A 21069-nucleotide genomic window follows, 5' to 3' on the forward strand; every position below is an offset into this window, starting at 1 on the left:
ATTTAATTGAAACCAAAAAATTAGAGGTAAATTATTGTTAATAATTTAATTGAATTAAATATTCCAATTAAAAATTATTAATTTTTATAATTATTTATAAATAAAATTAATTTATATTATTTTTATATTGAAAATATAATATTTTGTTTAAATTATATAAATTTGAAATATAATAATTTAAGCTTCTAACTTAAAAATTAATGATTATTCATTAATATTTCTATTTAAAAAATTTATTTATCTTAATATTTTCAATATTATACTTTTATATTTAAGCTATTTAAATAATTTATAAAATTCAAATAAATAATAATAATATAATAGTATAAAAATTTATAATAACAATAAATTCTAACTTATTAAATATATATTTATTATTAAATATATTAAATATATATATTAATTTCAATACATATATACCTATAGATCTTTCAAATCATCCTTTTTCTATTAAAATTTCATATTTATATATAATATTAAATAAATTTTTATATCTATATTTAAATATATATATAGAAAAAAATATTGTTATAATAAAATTTATTAAATTTTTAAATAAATATATATTGAAATTATACATTAATAAACTAATTCAAAATCCATAAATATAAAAATTTAAAATTATTATTTTATCTAATATATATATATTAAATAAATATTTAATATAAATTAATTTAAATATATTATATCTAAAAAAAAAAGATAATATTAATAATATTATTATACAAAAAATTATTAATTTATTTTCTTTAAAATAAATTATAGGAATAAAATTGTTATTAAAATATATTAATCATAAAATTATTCGAATTCTATACCTAATTGTTAATATTATTGAAATAATAAAAATTAAATAAAAAATATAATTTAATTTTTTATTTATAAATATTTCAATAATTAAATCTTTTGAATAAAATCCAGATAAAAATGGGAATCCTATTAATATAATTAAACTTAAAATTATAATTAATCTTTTTATTGGTGTAATTATTAATATATTACCATATTTACGAATATCTTGATTATTATTTATTAAATGAATAAAATCTCCAGCACATAAAAATATTAATGATTTAAATAAAGCATGAATAATTATATGAAAAAATGCTAATTCATAATAATTAATACTTAAAGTTAATATTATTAAACCTAATTGCCTTAATGTTGATAAAGCAATAATTTTTTTTAAATCATATTCAAAATTAGCTATTAATCTTGCTATAAAAGTTGTTATTAAAGAAATGTATAATATATATATATTAATATTTATATTTATTATAAATAATTTATTATATCGAATTAATAAATATACACCTGCAGTAACTAATGTTGATGAATGAACTAATGAAGAAACTGGAGTAGGGGCTGTTATAGCAGCAGGTAATCATAAAGAAAAGGGTATTTGAGCACTTTTAGTTATAGCTGTTAAAATTAATATAAAATTTAATATATTGTTATAAAAATTATTATTATAAATTAATCCATTTCAAGACCCTAAATTTATGAATATACAAATTATTAATAATAATCTAACATCTCCAATTCGATTACATAAAATTGTTAAAAATCCTGAATTATATGAATTATAATTTTGATAAAAAATAATTAAACAATAAGAAATTAATCCTAAACCATCTCAACCTAATATAATTCTAAAAATATTTGGACTTAAAATTATTAAACATATTGAAATTACAAATAATATTACTAAATAAATAAATCGTTTAATAAAAATTTCTGATTTTATATATTCAATTCTATATAATATTACTATAGAAGAAATTAATATTACAATTCTTAAAAAAATTAATCTTATATAATCTAAAAAAATTAAAAATTCAATTTTTATTCTATTAAAATTTAATATTAATCATTCAATATATATATTAAATTTAAATATATAAAAATATATTCCTATAATTATTAATATAAAACTTAAAATTAATATAAATAAACTATAAATAATTATTAATAATATAATTTAAAGTATTTTTATACATCATTGAATCCACAATTCAATATTTTTATTTAAACTATTTAAATTGATTTTTAATTATATATATATATATTAATATATATATATATAATATATATATATATATATTAATTTAAATTTAAATAAATATTTTTATTACAATTAAATTATATAAATAAATCTAAATTTAAAAATATAAAATTTAAAGGTAATCAATGTAAAATAATTACTAAAAATTCTAAAAATTTAAAATTCTTAATTTTTAAATAAAAATTTATTTTTCCATGATTTATATATCTAAATAAATATAAAGAATAAATAAATCTTAAAAATCTAATTAATATTAATATAAAAATTAATGAATTACATCAATTATATAAAATTATTATAGTAAAAATTTCTCTAATTAAATTTAATGATAAAGGAGCAGATATATTAGAAGAACATAATAAAAATCATAATAATGATATTTTTGAAGTAATATTTATAATACCTTTATTAATAATTATTAATCGACTATTTGTTTCTTTATAAAATAAATTTACTATATAAAATAATCCTGATGAACATAAACCATGAGAAATTATTGTTAAATAACATCTATATAAACTTAAATTTTTTAAAGTTATTAATCTACTAATTAAAATACTTATATGAACTACTGAAGAATATGCAACTAAAATTTTTATATCAATTTGACGTAAACATAAAATTCTTAAAATAATACCTCCAGTTATACTAATAATTATAATATAAATTTTAATAAATATTAAATTATTGTAAAAAATTAAAATAAATCGTAATAATCCATATGTTCCTAATTTTAATATAATAGAAGCTAAAATTATTGAACAATATACAGGAGCTTCTACATGAGCTTTTAATAATCAATTATGTATACCAAAAATTGGAATTTTAACTAAAAAAGATAAAATTATAAATATAAATAGATAATTATTACAAATAAATAATTCTATTTCTATTATATTAAATATAATATAATTTTTATTTAAAATTATTAAAAATAAAAATAATAAAAATGGTAAAGAAAAAAATAAAGTATAAAATATTAAATATATTCTCGCTAAAATTCGTATTTCACCTATTCCTCAATAAATAATTATTAAAAATATTAAAATTAATCTAACTTCAAAAAAAAAATAAAATATTAAAACATTATTAGATATAAAAAATAAAATTAAATTAATTAATAAAATTAATAAAAAATTAATAAATAAATTAAAATTAATTATTTTTAATCTTAATGATATAATAATAATACTAAAAATTCATAATCTTAAAATAATCATTATAAAAGAATAATTATTTAATCTAAAATTAAATCTATATTTATTTCATTCAATAAATAAATCATAATTTATAATTAATATAATTAATATTATATTAATTAAATTTCTTATTATAAATTTATATTTATAAAAATTATATATATAAATTAAAGCAAATGTATTAAATAAAATTATTATTACCATATTAAATTTAATTATTTTAATATTTTAATTATTATTACCATATTAAATTTATTATTCTAATATTTTGATTTCCATATTTATATATTAAATTAATAATTAAAGATAAACCTAATACTCTTTCACAAATAGAAAATACAATATAGAATAAAAATAATCATTCATCAAAATATATAATTTTTAAATAGATAGTTATTACAATATTTAATATAATTATAAATTCAATTCTAATTAAAATTATTAATAATGAATCTTTAAATTTAAAAATTAATACTATTCCTAAAAATATTATTAAATAAAAAAAGTGATAATTAAATAATATATCACCAATAAAATCATATTTTATATATTTATTTTGAATATTTAAAATTAAATTAAGTTTTATAGTTTATTTAAAACATTAATTTTGTAAATTAAAAAAAATAATATTTATTTAAAACAATCTTAATTTTCAAAAAAAAAAGAATATTTTATCTTTAATTCCCAAAATTAATATTTTAAATAAACTATTTTTTGTTAATTTATAAATAATAATTTTAATTTTAAAATGATAATAATAATACCAAAAATAATAATTTTAATTAAATTAATTATTGTTTCAAATTTAATTATATTAATTAGATTTTCAATAATAAAAGTTAATTTACACCCATTAATATTTATAATAATTTTAGTTTTTTATATTGTAAATATATTATTATTAATTAATTTAGATATAAATATAAATATATATAGTTATATAATTTTTATTTCAATAATTGGAGGATTAATAATTATATTTATATATTTTACTAGATTAATTAATAATTATAAGATAATTATATTTACTTATGAATATTATTCAATTTTATTAATATATATTATTATAATTTTAATTATAATTTATACATATTATAATTATATTTCAATTGATTTTATAATAAATAAAATTATATTTAAAAATATTAATTATTCAATTAAATTATTATATAAATTTCCTAATTGTATTTTTATTTTTATTTCAATTACTTATTTAATTTATTGTTTAAATTTAATTATAAAAATATCATTAATTAAATTTAAATCATTACGAAAAATTAAAAATTAATTATATAAAAAATATTATATTTAATTAATGAAAAATAAATTCATTAAATTATTTAAAGTTAATTCATTACTTAAAATTTTTAATAATTCATTAATTATTTTACCAACCCCATTAAATATTAATATTTTATGAAATTTTGGATCATTATTAGGATTATATTTAATAATTCAGATTATTTCAGGGTTATTATTATCATTACATTATTGTCCAAATATTAATTATGCTTTTGAAAGAGTTATTCATATTATAAAAGATGTTAATAAAGGTTGATTAATTCGTTTAATTCATATAAATGGAGCTTCAATATATTTTATTTGTATGTATATACATATTGGACGAAATATCTATTATCATTCATTTAAATCAATTAATGTATGATTTATTGGAATTATAATTTTATTACTTTCTATAGCTACGGCTTTTTTAGGATATGTATTACCATGAGGACAAATATCTTTTTGAGGTGCAACTGTAATTACAAATTTATTATCCGCATTACCATATATTGGGCAAGATATTGTTGAATGAATTTGAGGAGGATTTTCAATTAATAATGCAACATTAAATCGTTTTTATTCATTTCATTTTATTTTACCTTTAATTATTATATTTATAGTAATTTTACATTTATTTTATTTACATTTAAATGGATCAAATAACCCAATAGGTATAGATAGTAATATCTATAAAATTCCTTTTTATCCTTATTTTTTTATTAAAGATATTATAGGATTTATTTTAATTTTATATATTAATTTTATTATTGTTACACAAATTCCTTATTATTTAAGTGACCCAGATAATTTTATTATAGCAAATTCTATAATTACACCAGAACATATTAAACCAGAATGATATTTTTTATTTGCATATTCAATTTTACGAGCTATTCCAAATAAATTAGGAGGAGTATTAATGTTATTTATATCAATTTTAATTTTATATTTTTTACCAATTATTAATAATTATAATATTAAATCAAGTAAATTTTATCCAATTAATAAAATTATGTTTTGAATATTTGTTAATGTATTTATTTTATTAACTTGATTAGGTAGTCAATTAATTGAATACCCTTACACTAATTTAAGACAATTATTTTCATTATTATATTTCTCATATTTTTTGTTAAATTCAATATTTAATAAATTTTGAGATAATATTATTATATTAAAATTTTAAATAAAATAAGCATAAAATTTTAAGTTTATGAGCTTGAATTAAGCATATATTTTGAAAATATAAGATAGAATATTATAAACTTCTATAAACTTAAATTTTATAATAATAATTATATTTATATAATTATTAAATTACAAATTAAAAATTTATTTAATATTTTAATTTATAATATAATATTAGAAAATTGTTTAAATATAAAAATAAAAAATAAATATATTAAAGTTATAGGTAAAAAAGTTTTTCAACATAAATATATTAATTCATCATATCGAATACGAGGTAAAACTCCACGTATTCAAATAATTAATAATAAATGAAAATAATAAATTAATAAAAATTTAATTGAATATATATCAAATCCAAAAAATATAATACTTAAAATTATTCTTGCAAATCTAATTCTTAAATATTCAGCTATAAAAATTATAGTAAATTGTCTTCTAAAATATTCAGTATTAAATCCAGAAATTAATTCTGATTCACCTTCAATTAAATCAAATGGTGTACGATTTAATTCTATTAATATATTTAATATAAATATTAAATATAAAGGAAATAAAAGAATGCAAAATTTAATATATTTTTGAAAAATAATAAAATTGTAAAAAGATATATTTTCAGTTAATAATATTATAATTAATAATATTAAAAATAATCTAATTTCATAAGAAATAGATTGTGCAATAGATCGAATTGATCCTAACATAGAATAATTAGAATTTGAAGATCATCCTATAATTATTATAGGAAAAACACTAAATCTTAAAATTCTTAATATAAATAAAATTGAAAAATTATTATTATATAAATTAAAATAAAAAGGTGTTACTAATCATAATATAAAAGATAAAATTAAAATTAATATAGGACAAAATATATATTGATAAAAATTTGAATTTTTTAAAATAAAAAATTCTTTAAATAATAATTTTATAGCGTCATTAATTGGTTGAAATAATCCTATAAATCCAGATTTATTTGGACCTTTTCGATCTTGAATATAACCTAAAATTTTTCGTTCATATAATGTTAAAAATGCAACAGCTATTAAATTTATTAAAATTAATAAAAATAAATAAATTAAACTTATATATATATAATTTAATAAAGAATAAATTATTATTTATATAATAACTTATATTTATATTAAATTCTAAATTTAATTGCACTAATTTGCTAAAATAATTAATAAAAATATTTATTAATTAATAAAAAATTATTTTAAATATAAAGTCCTTTCGTACAAAAATATTTATTTTTATTAAAGATAGAAACCGATCTGGCTTACGCCGATCTGAACTCAAATCATGTAAGATTTTAAAAGTCGAACAGACTTAATATTTAAACTACTGCATTTAAAATGTATCTTAATTCAACATCGAGGTTGTAATCATCTTTATTAATATGATCTTTCCAAAGATATTACACTGTTATCCCTAAGGTAATTTATCTATTAATTTTTAATAAAATTCATTTATTTAAACAATAATTATTGATTATTAATTATTTTAAAGTTTAATAAATTTAAATATCCTCCCAATAAAATATAATTTTATTAATATTAATTTAAAATATTAATATTAATAAAATTATATAAAATTCTATAGGGTCTTATCGTCCCTTAATATTATTTAAGCATTTTTACTTAAAATTAAAATTTAATTTTTATAATAAAGATAGTTTATATTTCATTAACTCTTTCATACAAGATTCCAATTAAAAACCTATTTATTATGCTACCTTTGTACAGTCAAAATACTGCAGCTATTTAAAATTTAATTCATTGAGCAGAATTGACTTTAAATTATTAACAAAAAGACATGTTTTTGATAAACAGGTTGTTACATATCATCCATGTATGGGACTGAAACGTTTGGTGGCTTGGGCGTTGGCCCGATTATTTAGCGCACAACCCCTCGAACGGGGTTGACTCACGACGTATGTGCACACCCGGCCCAGTTTCATTGCCTTATATGGTAATGCCCCGCCACTGTACTGAGTAATTTTCCAGTATATAAGGGCCGCATTTTCCTACTCGTGGAGCTCAGTTTTTCTCAAAACCTCTCGAGACGACGTTACTTTGACACTCGAAGCAAGATCGGGCTATAATCCCCTTTGAGCAACTATTCACCCTAGCGGTTTTAATTGTGAGTGTTCAATCGACTAATCGAGTGAGTAGCTCCCGCGAACGCGCCGCGTAAACGCCGATTTAAAACTCTCGCCGTCGTGGCAACCCAGCGATAGTACTGGTTTTGTTAATACACCTTTTGTACTTGAGCACCTAACAAAATATATACTAGTTGTTAGAAACTAAGGGTTCTAACCGGGGTCCGGACGAGGGAAATACTAGGGAGAGTGATTGAGAAGTTTTTATTTTGTAATTTTCACTTGTCGCGAAGCGACAAGCCGTTTATTTAAATTTAACAAAAAAAGAAATGAAAAAAATAAAAAAATATAAATTACAAAAAAAGAATTATTTTTTAATCCAGCCAGGGGTGTGGCTTCACCGGCGTTGCCCCGGTTGGGATGGACCTTGGTTGCTGTAACAAAGGTTTGTTCAGATTAAATACGTGCGTACACGTATCGTAAACACGCTCGTCAGCTGCTCGCCTCGCTCTCCTAGCGACCAGCGGTGCGCAGGGAGGGGGGAATCAGCTGTCGTTTAACGTGAATCAGTGGACTGTAAATTTGTACTTGTACGCTGATAATTATTTATTGAAATTATCAGCGATACTTTTGCCCTGAACAGAAGAGAATTCACTCGTATCTGTCGGGGGCGACTTAGCCACGGACGGGTCACCAAATGGAGGTCGTAAAGCTCCAAATGGGTGGATCCCGTGAGCACGCTCTCCGTGCGGGTGACGTAGGAACGTCGTGCGAGGAGATTTCCTGCGACACTGTAAAATTACTGCACGGCGACCGTTTCTACCGGGGACCGTGACAGTAAAGTGTCCTTTGCAAAAAATCCCTCGCGGGTCCAACCGCACTATAAAGCCTACCCGGCGACCGTGTTGCACGGGGACCGTATTTGGTAGGCGGCGTGACGGAAGGTGAGGCGACCTTGAACCCGAACTCCTCCGTAGGGTGTACGGTCGACTCGTACACCGACGGGTTTTTGGAGAGGGTTTTTTGGCGACCTTTGCACGAAGAGCACTCCACGAGGCGGTACCGATTCAACGGTATGACCTTTGGGAGGCTCCCAAGCCGTATAGCTTTAAAGGGATTCTGGGTGGGTGCACCCTGAGTCCCTTACGTCGCGGTCGCGGCAACGACTGCAACGTACAATCCTTCCTAGCGAAGGCGGTCGCGCCACGCGCAGCGTGTATGACGACCTCCCTTTTCTCGCAGGTAGATTGTTCTAGGAAACTCTAACCGCAGCAACGGAGAGAATTCTTTGTTAAACAAGTCCAAATGTTATATGCGAGTCCGTACTTGAGGAGCGAGATCTTCTGGGATCCGCTCCCGTTGGCAGTCGGCTCGTGAATAATTACGAATATCGTCGCGGATCGACAGACGAAGACTCGGTCGCACCTTGTCGTCGCGACGCGGCGCTGCCGAATTCAGCTGTCGATCTCTTTTCAATATATCATACGGTTCTCTCTCTCGACGCTGACGTCACGATACCGTTTAAACCGGTGTGAAGCGAATCTTCGCGTGAGGTCGGCGTACAAAAACACGTAAACGGCCGCGGTTTTAAATCGTCCGAACGTTCAACGAACCTGACGAACGCTTAACCTTCCGCAGTGTCACGTACACAAACGGATACGGGAATCGCAGCCGAGAATTTAATATTTTCAGACTAACGCGATTTTAAATAATTTTTTAACATATTTAAACACTAGTAGTTACACTGATCTGCATTATTTAATTAATAAAACCCTGAACCATATTAACGGAAAGACGGGGGAGTATCTCACGGACCCGGTACACCTTTACCGCTCGAGGTGTACCATTACGATAGAGCAAAGATCCTAAAATTTCCTAAAAAACCTACGTGGCTCCCAGGGTATAAAGCCCCTGGTTCGTCCACTCCTTTCTAGCGGCTCCCAGGGTATAGAGCCCCTGGTTCGTCCGTGAAACCATACATTTCTCCTTATAAATTTAACCCCGTGGCTCCCAGGGTATAGAGCCCCTGGTTCGTCCACGTAACCTACTCCTACGGCTCCCAGGGTATAGAGCCCCTGGTTCGTCCGGAACTCCTGTCTCTTTCCTAACCATACCTAAAAACCACCGGTCGAGTACTGCCCTCGACCGAATCCAGGATCTCGCGCTCGCGCTCGTAACAAGGTGAATATAATTTTTGCTTAATTCCTATATTATATTTATAAATTAAATAAATATATTAATATAATAAAATTTACTAATTTTATCATTATAAATTAATTTAATTTAATTTTAATTAATTTTTTTTTATTAATTTATATTCTATTAATAAATTTTTAAATATTTAAATTTTATAAATTATTAAATTTTTTTTAATATTAACAAATTTTATGAATATAAATATATTTAAATAAATATTTTAAATAATAATTTTAAAATTAAAGTTTATCCCATAATTTTTTTATATTTAATAAATTTTATTTTATTATAAAATAAATTTTTATTAAATATATGAATTAAATTCATTTAAAAAAAAACTAGATATCAATAAAATCGAATAACGTATAATTTCTAAATAAATATTAATAATTAATTATTTTACATAAAAAATTATATTTATTTAGCTCTTTTATTTTCGAGAAATATATATATATATAATTATAATTAATAAATCCTGATACAAAAGGTACAAAAATAATTTTTTTTTTTATTTAAAATTATTTAAAACTTTTACAATACTTATTAATATAAAAAATTTATTTAAAATATTTACTTAAACAAATTTAATTTAAAATTACTTTAATTATTATTAAATTAAATTAAACTTTAAAATAATATATATATATATTATATATATATATATATATATATATATATATATATATATAATTAATATTATATAAAAAAAAATAAATTATATATATACATCTATTTATTATATTACATTTATTATTATTAAATTATGGATTATATTTTATAATATAGATTATATATTCGATAAATCCATAGATAATTATGTATAATTAGACTCTTAGTATATATTAATAGATGTGTGTAGATTCCAAGATTTATAGATAACTATGTATAAATTAACATATTTATTATGTATAATATGTATATTAATCTATAATTTATTTTTTTTTCTTTATAACAATAATTATATATATATATATCAATTAAATATTTATTAATAGATAAATATTTATTATATTAAATCTATTGTTATTAAATTATGGATTATATTTTATAATATAGATTATATATTCGATAAATCCATAGATAATTATATATAATTAGACTCTTAGTATATATTAATAGATGTATATAGATTCTAAGATTTATAGATAATTATGTATAAATTAACATATTTATTATGTATAATATGTATATTAATCTATAATTTATTTTTTTTTCTTTATAACAATAATTATATATATATATATCAATTAAATATTTATTAATAGATAAATATCTATTATATTAAATTTATTGTTATTAAATTGTGGATTATATTTTATAATATAGATTATATATTCGATAAATCCATAGATAATTGTATATAATTAGACTCTTAGTATATATTAATAGATGTATATAGATTCTAAGATTTATAGATAACTATGTATAAATTAACATATTTATTATGTATAATATGTATATTAATCTATAATTTATCTTTTTTTCTTTATAATAATAATTATATATATATGTATCAATTAAATATTTATTAATAGATAAATATTTATTATATTAAATTTATTATTATTAAATTGTGGATTATATTTTATAATATAAATTATATATTCGATAAATCCATAGATAATTGTATATAATTAGACTCTTAGTATATATTAATAGATGTATATAGATTCTAAGATTTATAGATAACTATGTATAAATTAACATATTTATTATGTATAATATGTATATTAATCTATAATTTATTTTTTTTTCTTTATAATATTAATTATATGTATATATATCAATTAAATATTTATTAATAGATAAATATTTATTATATTAAATTTATTATATTAAATTATAAATTATATTATAATATATAAATTATATATTTTATGAATTTATAATTTAAATTATTCATATTAAAAAATCTATTAATAAAAAAAAAAAAAAAAAAATTTAATATAATAAATACATATTTATATATTTAATTATTATTGTTTATATAAAAATTATTGTTTAAATAAAATAAATTTTGATTATTTTCTTTAATTAATTTAATTTTTATTATAGTATATAAAAATTTAATTATATTATAAAATAAATTTTGATTATTTTCTTTAATTAATTTAATTTTTATTATAGTATATAAAAATTGAATTATATTATAAAATAAATTTTGGTTATTTTTTTTAATTAATTTAATTTTTATTATAATATATAAAAATTTAATTATATAATAAAATTTTTATATAATTTATAGAATTATTAATTAATTTGATTATTGAAATTGAGTGAATATTTAATTATCAGAGGTATAGTAAAATTATCGTTAAATTACTAGTATGTACAAAAAAAATTTACTTAATAATGAAATTAAATCATTCAATTTCATCTGATCATTGAAATTGAGTGAATATTTAATTATCAGAGGTATAGTAAAATTATCGTGAAATTACTAGTATGTACAAAAAAAATTTACTTAATAATGAAATTAAATCATTCAATTTCATCTGATCATTGAAATTGAGTGAATATTTAATTATCAGAGGTATAGTGAAATTATCGTGAAATTACTAGTATGTACAAAAAAAATTTACTTAATAATGAAATTAAATCATTCAATTTCATCTGATCATTGAAATTGAGTGAATATTTCATTATCAGAGGTATAGTGAAATTATCGTGAAATTACTAGTATGTACAAAAAAAATTTATTTAATAATGAAATTAAATCATTCAGTTTAATAAAATTTTAGTTTATTATAAAATTTTTCTATTACGATGAAAAGATTTAATTAAAAATTAAAAGTTTTAGTAAAAATTTAATTTTAGTTTTATTATTAATTATTTATTTTAATATTTATATAAATTTTTTTTTTATTATAAATTTTTAAATAAAATTTATAAAAATTATTTAAATTTTATATTTAAAAAATAAATGAAAATTTTATTTAGGAAAAAAAAATTAATAGAAGATAATTTAGTGCCAGCATCTGCGGTTAAACTAAATCTATAAATTAATAATAATAATTTTAAATAAATTTAATAAAAAAAATAAATAAATAATTAATTATAATTTTAGTGAAATAATAATATAATTTTAAATTTATTTATTAAATTTAATTATTTTGTAAATTTTATTAAAAACTAGGATTAGATACCCTATTATTAAAAAAGAATTTATATAATTGATTATTAATTGTTAATCATTAAAATTAAAATATTTGGCGGTTAAATAATATTTTAGAGGAACTTGTAAATTAATTTGATGATCCACGATAAGATTTACTTAATTTAATTTTTTTGTATTGTTGTTTTTAAAAATTTTATTAAAAATATTTTTATTAAATTTTATTTAAATTATAATTCAAATCAAAATGTAGAATAATTAAGATTTAATGAGTTACAATAAAATTTATATTTAAGGATAATTTATTTTAATATAAATTTTAAAAAGGATTTAAAAGTAAATAATTTTAAATTAAAATTATTGAAAGTTGTAAATTTAATGTACAAATCGCCCGTCATTTTCATATAAAAATTGAAAAAAGTCGTAACAAAGTAAAAGTATTGGAAAATGTTTTTAGTTTAAGAATAAATAATTAATTAATAATTTATTTTTGAATAAATTTAAACAATAATTTTTATTCTAGAAATATTTATTTTATATATAAATAATATATATATATATATAATTTTAAAGTTTAATTTAATTTAATAATAATTAAAGTAATTTTAAATTAAATTTGTTTAAGTAAATATTTTAAATAAATTTTTTATATTAATAAGTATTGTAAAAGTTTTAAATAATTTTAAATAAAAAAAAAAATTATTTTTGTACCTTTTGTATCAGGATTTATTAATTATAATTATATACATATCTATATTTCTCGAAAATAAAAGAGCTAAATAAATATAATTTTTTATGTAAAATAATTAATTATTAATATTTATTTAGAAATTATACGTTATTCGATTTTATTGATATCTAGTTTTTTTTGAAATGAATTTAATTCATATATTTAATAAAAATTTATTTTATAATAAAATAAAATTTATTAAATATAAAAAAATTATGGGATAAACTTTAATTTTAAAATTATTATTTAAAATATTTATTTAAATATATTTATATTCATAAAATTTGTTAATATTAAAAAAAATTTAATAATTTATAAAATTTAAATATTTAAAAATTTATTAATAGAATATAAATTAATAAAAAAAAATTAATTAAAATTAAATTAAATTAATTTATAATGATAAAATTAGTAAATTTTATTATATTAATATATTTATTTAATTTATAAATATAATATAGGAATTAAGCAAAAATTATATTCACCTGTTTATCAAAAACATGTCTTTTTGTTAATAATTTAAAGTCAATTCTGCTCAATGAATTAAATTTTAAATAGCTGCAGTATTTTGACTGTACAAAGGTAGCATAATAAATAGGTTTTTAATTGGAATCTTGTATGAAAGAGTTAATGAAATATAAACTATCTTTATTATAAAAATTAAATTTTAATTTTAAGTAAAAATGCTTAAATAATATTAAGGGACGATAAGACCCTATAGAATTTTATATAATTTTATTAATATTAATATTTTAAATTAATATTAATAAAATTATATTTTATTGGGAGGATATTTAAATTTATTAAACTTTAAAATAATTAATAATCAATAATTATTGTTTAAATAAATGAATTTTATTAAAAATTAATAGATAAATTACCTTAGGGATAACAGTGTAATATCTTTGGAAAGATCATATTAATAAAGATGATTACAACCTCGATGTTGAATTAAGATAAATTTTAAATGCAGTAGTTTAAATATTAAGTCTGTTCGACTTTTAAAATCTTACATGATTTGAGTTCAGATCGGCGTAAGCCAGATCGGTTTCTATCTTTAATAAAAATAAATATTTTTGTACGAAAGGACTTTATATTTAAAATAATTTTTTATTAATTAATAAATATTTTTATTAATTATTTTAGCAAATTAGTGCAATTAAATTTAGAATTTAATATAAATATAAGTTATTATATAAATAATAATTTATTCTTTATTAAATTATATATATATAAGTTTAATTTATTTATTTTTATTAATTTTAATAAATTTAATAGCTGTTGCATTTTTAACATTATATGAACGAAAAATTTTAGGTTATATTCAAGATCGAAAAGGTCCAAATAAATCTGGATTTATAGGATTATTCCAACCAATTAATGATGCCATAAAATTATTATTTAAAGAATTTTTTATTTTAAAGGATTCAAATTTTTATCAATATATATTTTGTCCTATATTAATTTTAATTTTATCTTTTATATTATGATTAGTAACACCTTTTTATTTTAATTTATATAATAATAATTTTTCAATTTTATTTATATTAAGAATTTTAAGATTTAATGTTTTTCCTATAATAATTATAGGATGATCTTCAAATTCTAATTATTCTATATTAGGATCAATTCGATCTATTGCACAATCTATTTCTTATGAAATTAGATTATTTTTAATATTATTAATTATAATATTATTAACTGAAAGTATATCTTTTTACAATTTTATTATTTTTCAAAAATATATTAAATTTTGTATTTTTTTATTTCCTTTATATTCAATATTTATATTAAATATATTAATAGAATTAAATCGTACACCATTTGATTTAATTGAAGGTGAATCAGAATTAATTTCTGGATTTAATACTGAATATTTTAGAAGACAATTTACTATAATTTTTATAGCTGAATATTTAAGAATTAGATTTGCAAGAATAATTTTAAGTATTATATTTTTTGGATTTGATATATATTCAATTAAATTTTTATTAATTTATTATTTTCATTTATTATTAATTATTTGAATACGTGGAGTTTTACCTCGTATTCGATATGATGAATTAATATATTTATGTTGAAAAACTTTTTTACCTATAACTTTAATATATTTATTTTTTATTTTTATATTTAAACAATTTTCTAATATTATATTATAAATTAAAATATAAGTAAATTTTTAATTTATAATTTAATAAATTTATATAAATATAATTATTATTATAAAATTTAAGTTTATAGAGATTTATAATATTCTATCTTATATTTTCAAAATATATGCTTAATTCAAGCTCATAAACTTAAAATTTTATATTTATTTTATTTAAAATTTTAATATAATAATATTATCTCAAAATTTATTAAATATTGAATTTAATAAAAAATATGAGAAATATAATAATGAAAATAATTGTCTTAAATTAGTGTAAGGATATTCAATTAATTGACTACCTAATCAAGTTAATAAAATAAATACATTAACAAATATTCAAAATATAATTTTATTAATTGGATAAAATTTACTTGATTTAATATTATAATTATTAATAATTGGTAAAAAATATAAAATTAAAATTGATATAAATAATATTAATACTCCTCCTAATTTATTTGGAATAGCTCGTAAAATTGAATATGCAAATAAAAAATATCATTCTGGTTTAATATGTTCTGGAGTAATTATAGAATTTGCTATAATAAAATTATCTGGATCACTTAAATAATAAGGAATTTGTATAACAATAATAAAATTAATATATAAAATCAAAATAAATCCTATAATATCTTTAATAAAAAAATAAGGATAGAAAGGAATTTTATAGATATTACTATCTATGCCTATTGGGTTATTTGATCCATTTAAATGTAAATAAAATAAATGTAAAATTACTATAAATATAATAATTAAAGGTAAAATAAAATGAAATGAATAAAAACGATTTAATGTTGCATTATTAATTGAAAATCCACCTCAAATTCATTCAACAATATCTTGCCCAATATATGGTAATGCGGATAATAAATTTGTAATTACAGTTGCACCTCAAAAAGATATTTGTCCTCATGGTAATACATACCCTAAAAAAGCCGTAGCTATAGAAAGTAATAAAATTATAATTCCAATAAATCATACATTAATTGATTTAAATGAATGATAATAGATATTTCGTCCAATACGTATATATATACAAATAAAATATATTGAAGCTCCATTTATATGAATTAAACGAATTAATCAACCTTTATTAACATCTTTTATAATATGAATAACTCTTTCAAAAGCATAATTAATATTTGGACAATAATGTAATGATAATAATAATCCTGAAATAATCTGAATTATTAAATATAATCCTAATAATGATCCAAAGTTTCATAAAATATTAATATTTAATGGGGTTGGTAAAATAATTAATGAATTATTAAAAATTTTAAGTAATGAATTAACTTTAAATAATTTAATGAATTTATTTTTCATTAATTAAATATAATAAGATTTTTTATATTATTAATTTTTAATTTTTCGTAATGATTTAAATTTAATTAATGATATTTTTATAATTAAATTTAAACAATAAATTAAATAAGTAATTGAAATAAAAATAAAAATACAATTAGGAAATTTATATAATAATTTAATTGAATAATTAATATTTTTAAATATGATTTTATTTATTATAAAATCAATTGAAATATAATTATAATATGTATAAATTATAATTAAAATTATAATAATATATATTAATAAAATTGAATAATATTCATAAGTAAATATAATTATTTTATAATTATTAATTAATCTAGTAAAATATATAAATATAATTATTAATCCTCCAATTATTGAAATAAAAATTATATAACTATATATATTTATATTTATATCTAAATTAATTAATAATAATATATTTATAATATAAAAAACTAAAATTATTATAAATGTTAATGGATGTAAATTAATTTTTATTATTGAAAATGTAATTAATATAATTATATTTGAAACAATAATTAATTTAATTAAAATTATTATTTTTGGTATTATTATTATCATTTTAAAATTAAAATTATTATTTATAAATTAACAAAAAATAGTTTATTTAAAATATTAATTTTGGGAATTAAAGATAAAATATTCTTTTTTTTTTTGAAAATTAAAATTGTTTTAAATAAATTATTTTTTTTAATTTACAAAATTAATGTTTTTAAATAAACTATAAAACTTAATTTAATTTTAAATATTCAAAATAAATATATAAAATATGATTTTATTGGTGATATATTATTTAATTATCACTTTTTTTATTTAATATTATTTTTAGGAATGGTATTAATTTTTAAATTTAAAGATTCATTATTAATAATTTTAATTAGAATTGAATTTATAATTATATTAAATATTATAATAACTATTTATTTAAAAATTATAAATTTTGATGAATGATTATTTTTATTTTATATTGTATTTTCTATTTGTGAAAGAGTATTAGGTTTATCTTTAATTATTAATTTAATATATAAATATGGAAATCAAAATATTAGAATAATAAATTTAATATGGTAATAATAATTAAAATATTAAAATAATTAAATTTAATATGGTAATAATAATTAAAATATTAAAATAATTGAATTTAATATGGTAATAATAATTTTATTTAATACATTTGCTTTAATTTTTATATATAATTTTTATAAATATAAATTTATAATAAGAAATTTAATTAATATAATATTAATTATATTAATTATAAATTATGATTTATTTATTGAATGAAATAAATATAGATTTAATTTTAGATTAAATAATTATTCTTTTATAATGATTATTCTAAGATTATGAATTTTTAGAATTATTATTATATCATTAAGATTAAAAATAATTAATTTTAATTTATTTATTAATTTTTTATTAATTTTATTAATTAATTTAATTTTATTTTTTATATCTAATAATATTTTAATATTCTATTTTTTCTTTGAAATTAGATTAATTTTAATATTTTTAATAATTATTTATTGAGGAATAGGTGAAATACGAATTTTAGCAAGAATATATTTAATATTTTATACTTTATTTTTTTCTTTACCATTTTTATTATTTTTATTTTTAATAATTTTAAATAAAAATTATATTATATTTAATATAATAGAAATAGAATTATTTATTTGTAATAATTATCTATTTATATTTATAATTTTATCTTTTTTAGTTAAAATTCCAATTTTTGGTATACGTAATTGATTATTAAAAGCTCATGTAGAAGCTCCTGTATATTGTTCAATAATTTTAGCTTCTATTATATTAAAATTAGGAACATATGGATTATTACGATTTATTTTAATTTTTTATAATAATTTAATGTTTATTAAAATTTATATTATAATTATTAGTATAATTGGAGGTATTATTTTAAGAATTTTATGTTTACGTCAGATTGATATAAAAATTTTAGTTGCATATTCTTCAGTAGTTCATATAAGTATTTTAATTAGTAGATTAATAACTTTAAAAAATTTAAGTTTATATAGATGTTATTTAACAATAATTTCTCATGGTTTATGTTCATCAGGATTATTTTATATAGTAAATTTATTTTATAAAGAAACAAATAGTCGATTAATAATTATTAATAAAGGTATTATAAATATCACCTCAAAAATATCATTATTATGATTTTTATTATGTTCTTCTAATATATCTGCTCCTTTATCATTAAATTTAATTAGAGAAATTTTTACTATAATAATTTTATATAATTGATGTAATTCATTAATTTTTATATTAATATTAATTAGATTTTTAAGATTTATTTATTCTTTATATTTATTTAGATATATAAATCATGGAAAAATAAATTTTTATTTAAAAATTAAAAATTTTAAGTTTTTAGAATTTTTAGTAATTATTTTACATTGATTACCTTTAAATTTTATATTTTTAAATTTAGATTTATTTATATAATTTAATTGTAATAAAAATATTTATTTAAATTTAAGTTAATATATATATATATATATATATATATATATATTAATATATATAAATAAAAATCAATTTAAATAGTTTAAATAAAAATATTGAATTGTGGATTCAATGATGTATAAAAATACTTTAAATTATATTATTAATAATTATTTATAGTTTATTTATATTAATTTTAAGTTTTATATTAATAATTATAGGAATATATTTTTATATATTTAAATTTAATATATATATTGAATGATTAATATTAAATTTTAATAGAATAAAAATTGAATTTTTAATTTTTTTAGATTATATAAGATTAATTTTTTTAAGAATTGTAATATTAATTTCTTCTATAGTAATATTATATAGAATTGAATATATAAAATCAGAAATTTTTATTAAACGATTTATTTATTTAGTAATATTATTTGTAATTTCAATATGTTTAATAATTTTATGTCCAAATATTTTTAGAATTATATTAGGTTGGGATGGTTTAGGATTAATTTCTTCTTGTTTAATTATTTTTTATCAAAATTATAATTCATATAATTCAGGATTCTTAACAATTTTATGTAATCGAATTTGAGATGTTAGATTATTATTAATAATTTGTATATTTATAAATTTAGGTTCTTGAAATGGTTTAATTTACAATAATAATTTTTATAATAATATATTAAATTTTATATTAATTTTAACAGCTATAACTAAAAGTGCTCAAATACCTTTTTCTTTATGATTACCTGCTGCTATAACAGCTCCTACTCCAGTTTCTTCATTAGTTCATTCATCAACATTAGTTACTGCAGGTGTATATTTATTAATTCGATATAATAAATTATTTATAATAAATATAAATATTAATATATATATATTATATATTTCTTTAATAACAACTTTTATAGCAAGATTAATAGCTAATTTTGAATATGATTTAAAAAAAATTATTGCTTTATCAACATTAAGACAATTAGGTTTAATAATATTAACTTTAAGTATTAATTATTATGAGTTAGCGTTTTTTCATATAATTATTCATGCTTTATTTAAATCATTAATATTTTTATGTGCTGGTGATTTTATTCATTTAATAAATAATAATCAAGATATTCGTAAATATGGAAATATATTAATAATTACACCAATAAAAAGATTAATTATAATTTTAAGTTTAATTATATTAATAGGATTCCCATTTTTATCTGGATTTTATTCAA

The 21069-nt window shown here is 16.8% G+C and overlaps 2 long non-coding RNA genes and 1 pseudogene across 3 annotated transcripts in view; 1 reads left to right on the forward strand and 2 right to left on the reverse strand.

Annotated features, from left to right (window-relative positions):
- Positions 1 to 21069, reverse strand: part of LOC143345639 (NADH-ubiquinone oxidoreductase chain 5-like) — a 355740-nt pseudogene that overhangs the window by 31365 nt on the left and 303306 nt on the right. The window contains exon 2 of the transcript XR_013080288.1: positions 857 to 971. The product of XR_013080288.1 is annotated as an NADH-ubiquinone oxidoreductase chain 5-like (transcript). The remainder of the gene's footprint in view (positions 1 to 856; positions 972 to 21069) is intronic.
- On the reverse strand, positions 2281 to 17397 carry LOC143345921 (uncharacterized). The gene is made up of 2 exons (XR_013080346.1): positions 17059 to 17397; positions 2281 to 4964 (listed from the first exon to the last, which is right to left on the reverse strand). It is a non-coding gene; the product is annotated as an uncharacterized LOC143345921 (long non-coding RNA).
- On the forward strand, positions 6375 to 16057 carry LOC143345920 (uncharacterized). The gene is made up of 2 exons (XR_013080345.1): positions 6375 to 6671; positions 15160 to 16057. It is a non-coding gene; the product is annotated as an uncharacterized LOC143345920 (long non-coding RNA).

Source organism: Colletes latitarsis, chromosome 9 (genome assembly GCF_051014445.1).
Source record: "Colletes latitarsis isolate SP2378_abdomen chromosome 9, iyColLati1, whole genome shotgun sequence".
In the NCBI taxonomy this organism is placed as follows: Eukaryota; Metazoa; Arthropoda; class Insecta; order Hymenoptera; family Colletidae; genus Colletes; species Colletes latitarsis.